Below are 7362 nucleotides of genomic sequence, written 5' to 3'. Positions count from 1 at the left end.
GTCCCAGGCTGATCCCCTGAACTTGTCCCTAAGCCCCCTTTTCTCTGAGTTCTCTGTGAGCTAAGGCAGCCCAGCCCAGGCTCTCCTGTGGCTTCTTCTATGCTAATTCCTTCCTGTTTCATTGTCCCCAGCTTTAAGAAATGTATCCTTATAGTCTCCTGGTCTTGTGTTGTGAAATCTTTCCTACACAAAGTCAAGAGCCCACACACTACAGCTGGCCCTAGGTGAACCCACTCAGGACCAGGACCCTGTTTGGTAACACTTGTAACTTTTTTCCCCCCAAAAAGTTTCCTTTGGTAAATCCTGTGGACCCTACTCAGAATAATGCTTTTAAACATATAAAATTAAGTTCATAAGATCTTAAATGAAACCAATTATATTGAAATAGTCATCAAACTTAAAAAAACAAGCACATATGTTGTAAAGGAGGGGTGTCCAACCCATGACCCGTGGGCCACAGGTGGCCCAGGATGGCTATGAATGTGGCCCGACACAAAATTGTAAATTTACTTAAACCTTTTTTTTTTTTTTGCTCATCAGTTTTCCTTAATGTTTGTTTATTTAATGAGTGGCCCAAGACAACTGTTTTTCCAGTATGGCCCAGAGATGCCAAAAGGTTGGACACCCGTCAGATAAAGTAATGTAATACGCTTCTTTATGAATACTTTAACAAAATCTAATAGTAAGTCCAACAATTCCTGTAATTTCAAAATAGTGTTGAGTGTAAGTGATTATTTCGAGAGGTCTGCAACACCTCTAATGTGATATGAAAATATCAGTACTTTCTGTTGGCGATTAAGTCAGGTACAGCTAGGGCTGTAAGTGCAAAAACGTCATTTCTTTAAAGTCGACCTTTTCTCCTTTTTTTCCCCTCTTGATCCACACTGGCCTCATCCCATCTAACAGCACCATGACTCACCTTCCTCCCTTTCTCTTGACTATCCACTCCCTCCTTAATCATTACGGCCTTAGGATATAAGGTCCTGGTTAGCATCAGTCTTAGGAACAAAGCCTCATGTCTGTTGACCACAGAAACAGGGTTTCAGTCAAACTGAAGATAACATCTCCACTTCAGTTGTGTTTCAGCCTCAGGCCCATGAAAGCAGAAACACATCTTCACAAAACCAGATAGAACAACGCCCTGGCTGACATCAGGACCTGATTCAAAGATCAACTACTCCCTACCCCGGCCCCAACCAATCAGTTGAGCCCACGACCCCAACTCCCTTAGCTACAATGACTCATAGTTTTTCCCGTAGATAATCTGTCCCAGTGCAAACCATCTGGGAGCCAGTCTTAGAGATTAGCTCACCTGTGACCCCAGGCTTGGTGCCATTTCCTTAAATAAACCTCTACTGTCTTTGCTACAGACTCATGTTTGTACTTTATTGGGCTTTGCACGTGCAGGCAAATGGATCCCTTTAGTCTGGTAACGGTGCTGCTGTGGTTTGTTGTCTATATTTGTAAGAAAGAAATGCTAAATTTCAGTAGAGGTTAGTAAAAATGTGTAATTTTTTCCTCATTCAAGTTCATCAACTGGTGAATTCAATCCCCTTAGACTCTGTGGACACCAGGCTAAGAACTTCTCATCCTGTGTGTGTGCATACATGTATGCACACACACAGGATGTATGTATAGGCATGTATGTATAGGCATACATACATGTCCTTCACAGAGGGTAGAATGTTAGAATAATAAATTACCTGAATAATTAAAAAATGAGGCAGAATAGGGTAAGTGTTCTAGACTTGGAGCAGCAAAGTGCAGTAACTATTCAATAGAGAAAGGAAATCAGAAAAGGCATACAAATCTTAAAGGGGAAGAAAAGAAAGTAAGGAAAGGCAGGCATTTTCTCTTCTAGGTCATCCTTTTCTTCCCATCCTCCTCCTCCCCGGCTCATTAGACTGAAGGCACCTGGCTTATCTTTGGAGCTAGCCTCAGGTGCAACACGATTTAGAGCAGACCTCAAATGGTTTTGTCTCAGGAGCCCTGTGTTCTCTTACAAATGTTTGAGCATCCAAAGAGCTGTTGTTTGTGTGGGTTATATCTATAAATATGTACTAGAAATTAAAATTGAGAGCCCTAAAAACATATATGAATTCATTAAATAAAAACACAGCAGGTGTTCATATAAATAGCATTTTTGGGTGAAACAAAACTATATTTTCTGAAACAACAAAAATATTAGTGATGGTCCTGAATGGTATCACTGAGTTGGGTGGGCATCATCCCGCAAAGTGAAGTGTCACTGGTTCAATTCCCGGTCAGGAACGCATGCCTGGGTTGCAGGTTCTGTACCCAGTTGGGGTAAGTGCAAGAGGCAACTGACTGATGTTTCTGTCTTTCTTTGATGTTTCTCCCCTTGTCCTTCTCCCTCCCTTCCTCTCCCTCTCTAAAAATAAGTAAATAAAATCTTTTAAAAAATTAGTAGTGAAGGGCACTGTCTATATTTTTGCAAACTCTTTAATCTCTAGTTCAATGGAAAAATTGGAATCTGTACCTGATTTTGCAATGTGTTATATTGCTTCTGCAAAACTCCACTGTTTTCCTCACAAAGAATGAGAGTGAAATAGGCAAATAATGTCTTGGTATCATTGTGAAACTAGTTTTGAACTTGTGCACCTCATCTTTAGACCATACTTTGAGAACTGTTGATTTGCGAATTTCTTTTAATATTTCTCTTCTTTGTTTTATGATTTGAATTTTCAATGACAGAAAAAGAATAATTATATTACCAGAAGTAAATGGTATAAAAATTCAAGTATGTGTGTCCTCAACAGCTCTTTCTGTTCCTCTGGCTGTCCCTTCACCTCTGCGGATAATATATGACCTATGTGAACAACATCAAGAGGCCCCAGTAGGGTTTGGCCAGTGAGAAGCACTCACAGGAGATCAAAGGGAGAGAGCAGAGTGAGGTTTGGAGGTTTGGGTGTTTATTCCCTACTTGGTGAGGGATCCCTATATGTCCTTCACCAACAAGAGGCCTCAGTAGGGTATGGCCAGTGAGAAGCACTCACAGGAGACCAAGGGTCAGGATAATGAGACCTCTGCACATAACCTCTCCATCTAGATTTCTGCAAACCCAGAATCCTCATCCCTTTAGCCATAGGGGTGATAATATACCTCCCTTTTACTAACCCAAAGGGATTAGACCTTATGACTTATCTCTACCCTGTCTGCACCTTTAGAAATAGTCCCTTTATTACACTGTTTTCAAAATTCCTGATTCCAGTGCATCATTTGTTCCTTGCTGGCTCTGACTAATGCAGGCTGTGAGAATTATATGACATTAAGGATAAACTTCAGTTAAAGTATTCTCTATGGCATCAGATCTACTTGATTTTAATGGAAGTTAGAAAGCTTGAAAGCCCTGATGTCTCAGCATCTGAGGTCTTTATGGCTCTGGAAAAAGAGAGCTGGGCACATGGAAGACCTACTCGTGTCTACAAAGAGTTCTTGGTTTTGCCGTTGCTTGAGTTTATTTTCATCTGTGCATCAATAATACAGAAATATAGCTGTAAAAGTATTTATAAATGCTAATGTGACCATGTTTCTGGGCAGAAGAGTGCCAGTGTCAGGTAATTAAATCATGATTGGTCTAAGTCGCTGGCTCTCAGAGTGTGGTCCCTGGACCAGGAGCAGCTACTACCAGAGGCAGTAGTAGCATTTGTTAGAAATGCAAGGGCCCAGGGCCCAGGGCCCAGCTGAGACCTACTGGATCAGAAACTCTGGGGGTGGGTCCTAGCAATTTGTGTTTAACAAGCCCTCCAGAGGATTCTGATAGCTTGGTAGTTCAAAAGTTGTACTGTTAACAACTCACAATATCACAGTTCCCTAATTTTCTGGCCTCTCTTGCACTAGGGGTGCTCATATGATTCCCTCCCACCTTACTGCTTTCAACTTGGACGTTTTATCTAAAGCAGCAGTAAACATCCTGCAATCTTTGGGCAACAAGATAATTGCAAAAGCACTGACCCTGACATCACTGTTGGCCTCCAAATGTCTTACTTGCTATGTAAGAAAATGCCATCTCACACCCTTCAATTATTTAAGCCAACATTTAGGCTTGCTGTTAGTTGTGTCCAAATATATTTGTAAATCGTATGACATGGTTTTTTACAAAAAACCTTTCTCCTCATGGTGATAAGAATTTTGAACAATATTTAAATGTTGACATGAGTATTTAAAATAGAGCAGAGAGCAAAATGCTTATGGATTTTAAAGACAATTTTTAGCACACGTGGCCTAATTCTTGCTAAATCCCCAGGCACCTAGGGATGAAAGGGCCTCAGTGCTAAGCGACACCTCCTCTGGAAATGTTTGAGAAACCCTTTTAAGAGAAACTATGTGTGGTTTCATGAAAGTCAGTGTTGATCATTCCTGAGTAGTAATGGTCAATAAGAGGGAAAAGTTTCCTACTATGTTCATAACACTTCTAAAAACAAATCTGTGGGTTGTTCTCCTCACACTAAACAATTCTGACACTGCCTGGAGTTAGCACAGCCCCCACAAGTATGGAGGCTCAGTCCCACAAGGCTGCCCCCAACTTCGGAAGCCAATCACAAGTCCTGGGCTGTGACCTGCACTTCGGACCATGCAGCTATAAACCGCGGGTTACTCAAACCTGTCCTTTAGTTCACCAACTTGCTGGAATGGCTCACAGAACTCAGGAAAAGCATTTTACTTACTATTGCTGGGGTGCAACTTAGAAACAACCAAACGGAAGAGATACATAGGTTTGGAGGGGCTTGGAACTTCCATTCCCTCTCTGGGCTCACCCCCCAGCCAGCACCTCCCCGTGTTTACCAAACCAGGAGCTCTCCACACCCTGTCATTTCAGGTTTTTATGGAGGCTTCATTAAGTCAGCATAATTGATTGCATTATTAGTCGTTGGTGATTAAGTTCATTTCCAGCCCCTTTCCTCTCTCCAGAAGTCCAGTATAGGGCTGAAAGTTCTAACTCTCTCATTAGATAGCTGATTCTTCTGGCAATCAGCCCCCATCCTCCAAATAACCCCAGTTAGCATAAATTCAGGTACAGTTCAAGTGGGCTTATTATGATTAGCAAAAAATGTTTCTCTTATCCCTATCACTCAAGAAACCACAAGGGTTTTATGAACACTGGGTCGGGAACCAGGGATGAAAACCAAATATATATTTGTTATTATATCACAATATCGCGGGTAACTTCAAAGGCAGTAGTGCTTATCATCTACCATAGTACCTGATTCACAGTGAATGCTTAATAAATATTTGTAGAGTTGGAACTGGTAGGTTTTTTTCAGTGTTGAATTTTTTTTTAATGAAGAAAACAGACTTATTAGTGGAACATTTGCAGTGGTTAAAAAGGGAATGGATCGATCTACTCAAATCAGACTACTTCACGTTTTATTACACTGTAACAATTATTTTATTATTCTTTTGTTATTCTGTAACAGTTACAGAATGGACGGGGGAGGGGTGGCAAGATACTGTTACTGAAATATGCCCCCTTCCCTGGGGACCCTCTGCTCTACGTTCACCTTTGCCTGCCACTGATATGAACTGTGCCTCTCAATGCCAGAGTTTGGTGAAAAGGAAAGGAACTATTTATTCAAAAGTTATTCAGGTTTAGAGTAATCTCAGAATGCCGCCGTTAAAATCCCAAAGTTCCTTAAAACACCCACAAACACACACAGTCCTTCCTTCCCTCCTTTCCCCAGTCAGGCCAGTCAGGGGTACCATATCTCAAGGAAAAGAAACACAAGTCCCTAGCTCAGCTAGATTCCCTGTTCCTCCCAGGAATCCGTCCTTGGCTAGGCAGGCCTCCTGCAGTCCTGAGCATCATCAACTATGTTGCCTCCATGGTCGCCAGTTCTTAATCCGAAACCACGTGGCTTTTTGAGCTCATCAGCAAGAGTCTTTTCACCCCTCTCCTTCCCATGTGCTCTTGCATGTTCTCTGTGTAAAGTCTCTGCCCCACATGGCGGCCCACCTTTAGTTTAAATCCCAGCCTGGTACCTCCTCTATAACTCCATTCCTGAGGCTTTCCCAAATCAGCTACACTCACTAGCACTCCCTCAGTTTTCAGCCTCTCTTGGCTGCTATAGTAAGTCTGGGCAAGCATGGCCCTGTGGTGTGGAGCGAACCATTTCCAAGCTCTCACGCAGGCGCTGTAACCAGGGGGAGCTGCCTCCCAGTTATATCGTGGGTCAAAGTTATGCATACCTTCTGGCTCCATTCAGGCTGGAAGACTGGTCGCTGTTATTGATATATAAAATAACCGTTTTTGCATATCAAGTAGAGAAGCTGGCCTGCAAAATAACTCTCAATGGCCCTGTTCCATGTGTCCTTTCCCCCAGCCAGGCCTATTATCCTATATTCGGGAACACCCCAAGTTCTGGACCCCGTTACAATTTGGCACTGAAACTCCTTGTCAGAGAGAGCACAGAAACCTGCATATTACAGGCATATAAATATGCTGTTGAATAAATGAAACTTCTTAGATTCCAATTCAACTGAGACATGCTCTGTATTATATACCATATTCCATTTAATCTTTGAAATAATTGTGTGAAGTAGGCAGTCCTGGATTACTAGTGACTCAGTGTGTGGGCTTAGTACACCAGCAAAATTGGGGCACTCAAACTTGTTTGGAGAAAATTGATATTTGATACCTTATTTAAAAAGGAACATCAGAGTACTGTAGCCAACATTGGCAAAATCAGAACTTCTTTTCTACATTACATTTAGTATTCTTCCCATCGTAATTACACATTTTGTAGAACAAAAAACTACAGGCTCAGAGAACTTGGTTACTAACCTAAGTCACACATCTAGTTAGTAGCAGAGCCCACTATGATGTTATTCAGTGTTTATGATACTTATATACAGAGGTGGGCAAAACTGGGTTTACTGTGCTATTGTGATGTTCTTTTGAGTTAATAAAGTTATTCTAATAATCATAACCTGCATATCTTTTTCCATACAAACAACTATAAACCTACAACTGTAAACCTACTTTTGCCCAACCCTGTATTTATGATGGCACATACTAATTTTCCTTTTAAAGTTGTGAATCTTTTGGGCCTTAGTGTTTAGTGTTCTAATCAAATAAAGCATACAATGAAGTTAATCTAAATACCTGTTTTGATCAGTTATATTCTAATATGGGACAGTATTCAATATTTTTATTTTTAACAACTGAAAGAATGATACGCAAATGTTATGGTAGAATGAGCAGCCAGAGGGGAAATGAAGGCAGGAAGGAGGGAAGCCCCTGAAATTCTGTGTATTATTTTCACTGTTTGGGAAGAAAAGCATTTGAAATTGTGCTTTCATCCCAAGGCCTGAAAGGCTGGAAATGGCTCACAGTGCCCAAAG

Source organism: Phyllostomus hastatus, unplaced genomic scaffold, assembly GCF_019186645.2.
Source record: "Phyllostomus hastatus isolate PE091 unplaced genomic scaffold, TTU_PhHast_1.1 phas_scaffold_78, whole genome shotgun sequence".
Taxonomy (NCBI): Eukaryota; Metazoa; Chordata; class Mammalia; order Chiroptera; family Phyllostomidae; genus Phyllostomus; species Phyllostomus hastatus.
This window is presented reverse-complemented; position numbering follows the sequence as displayed.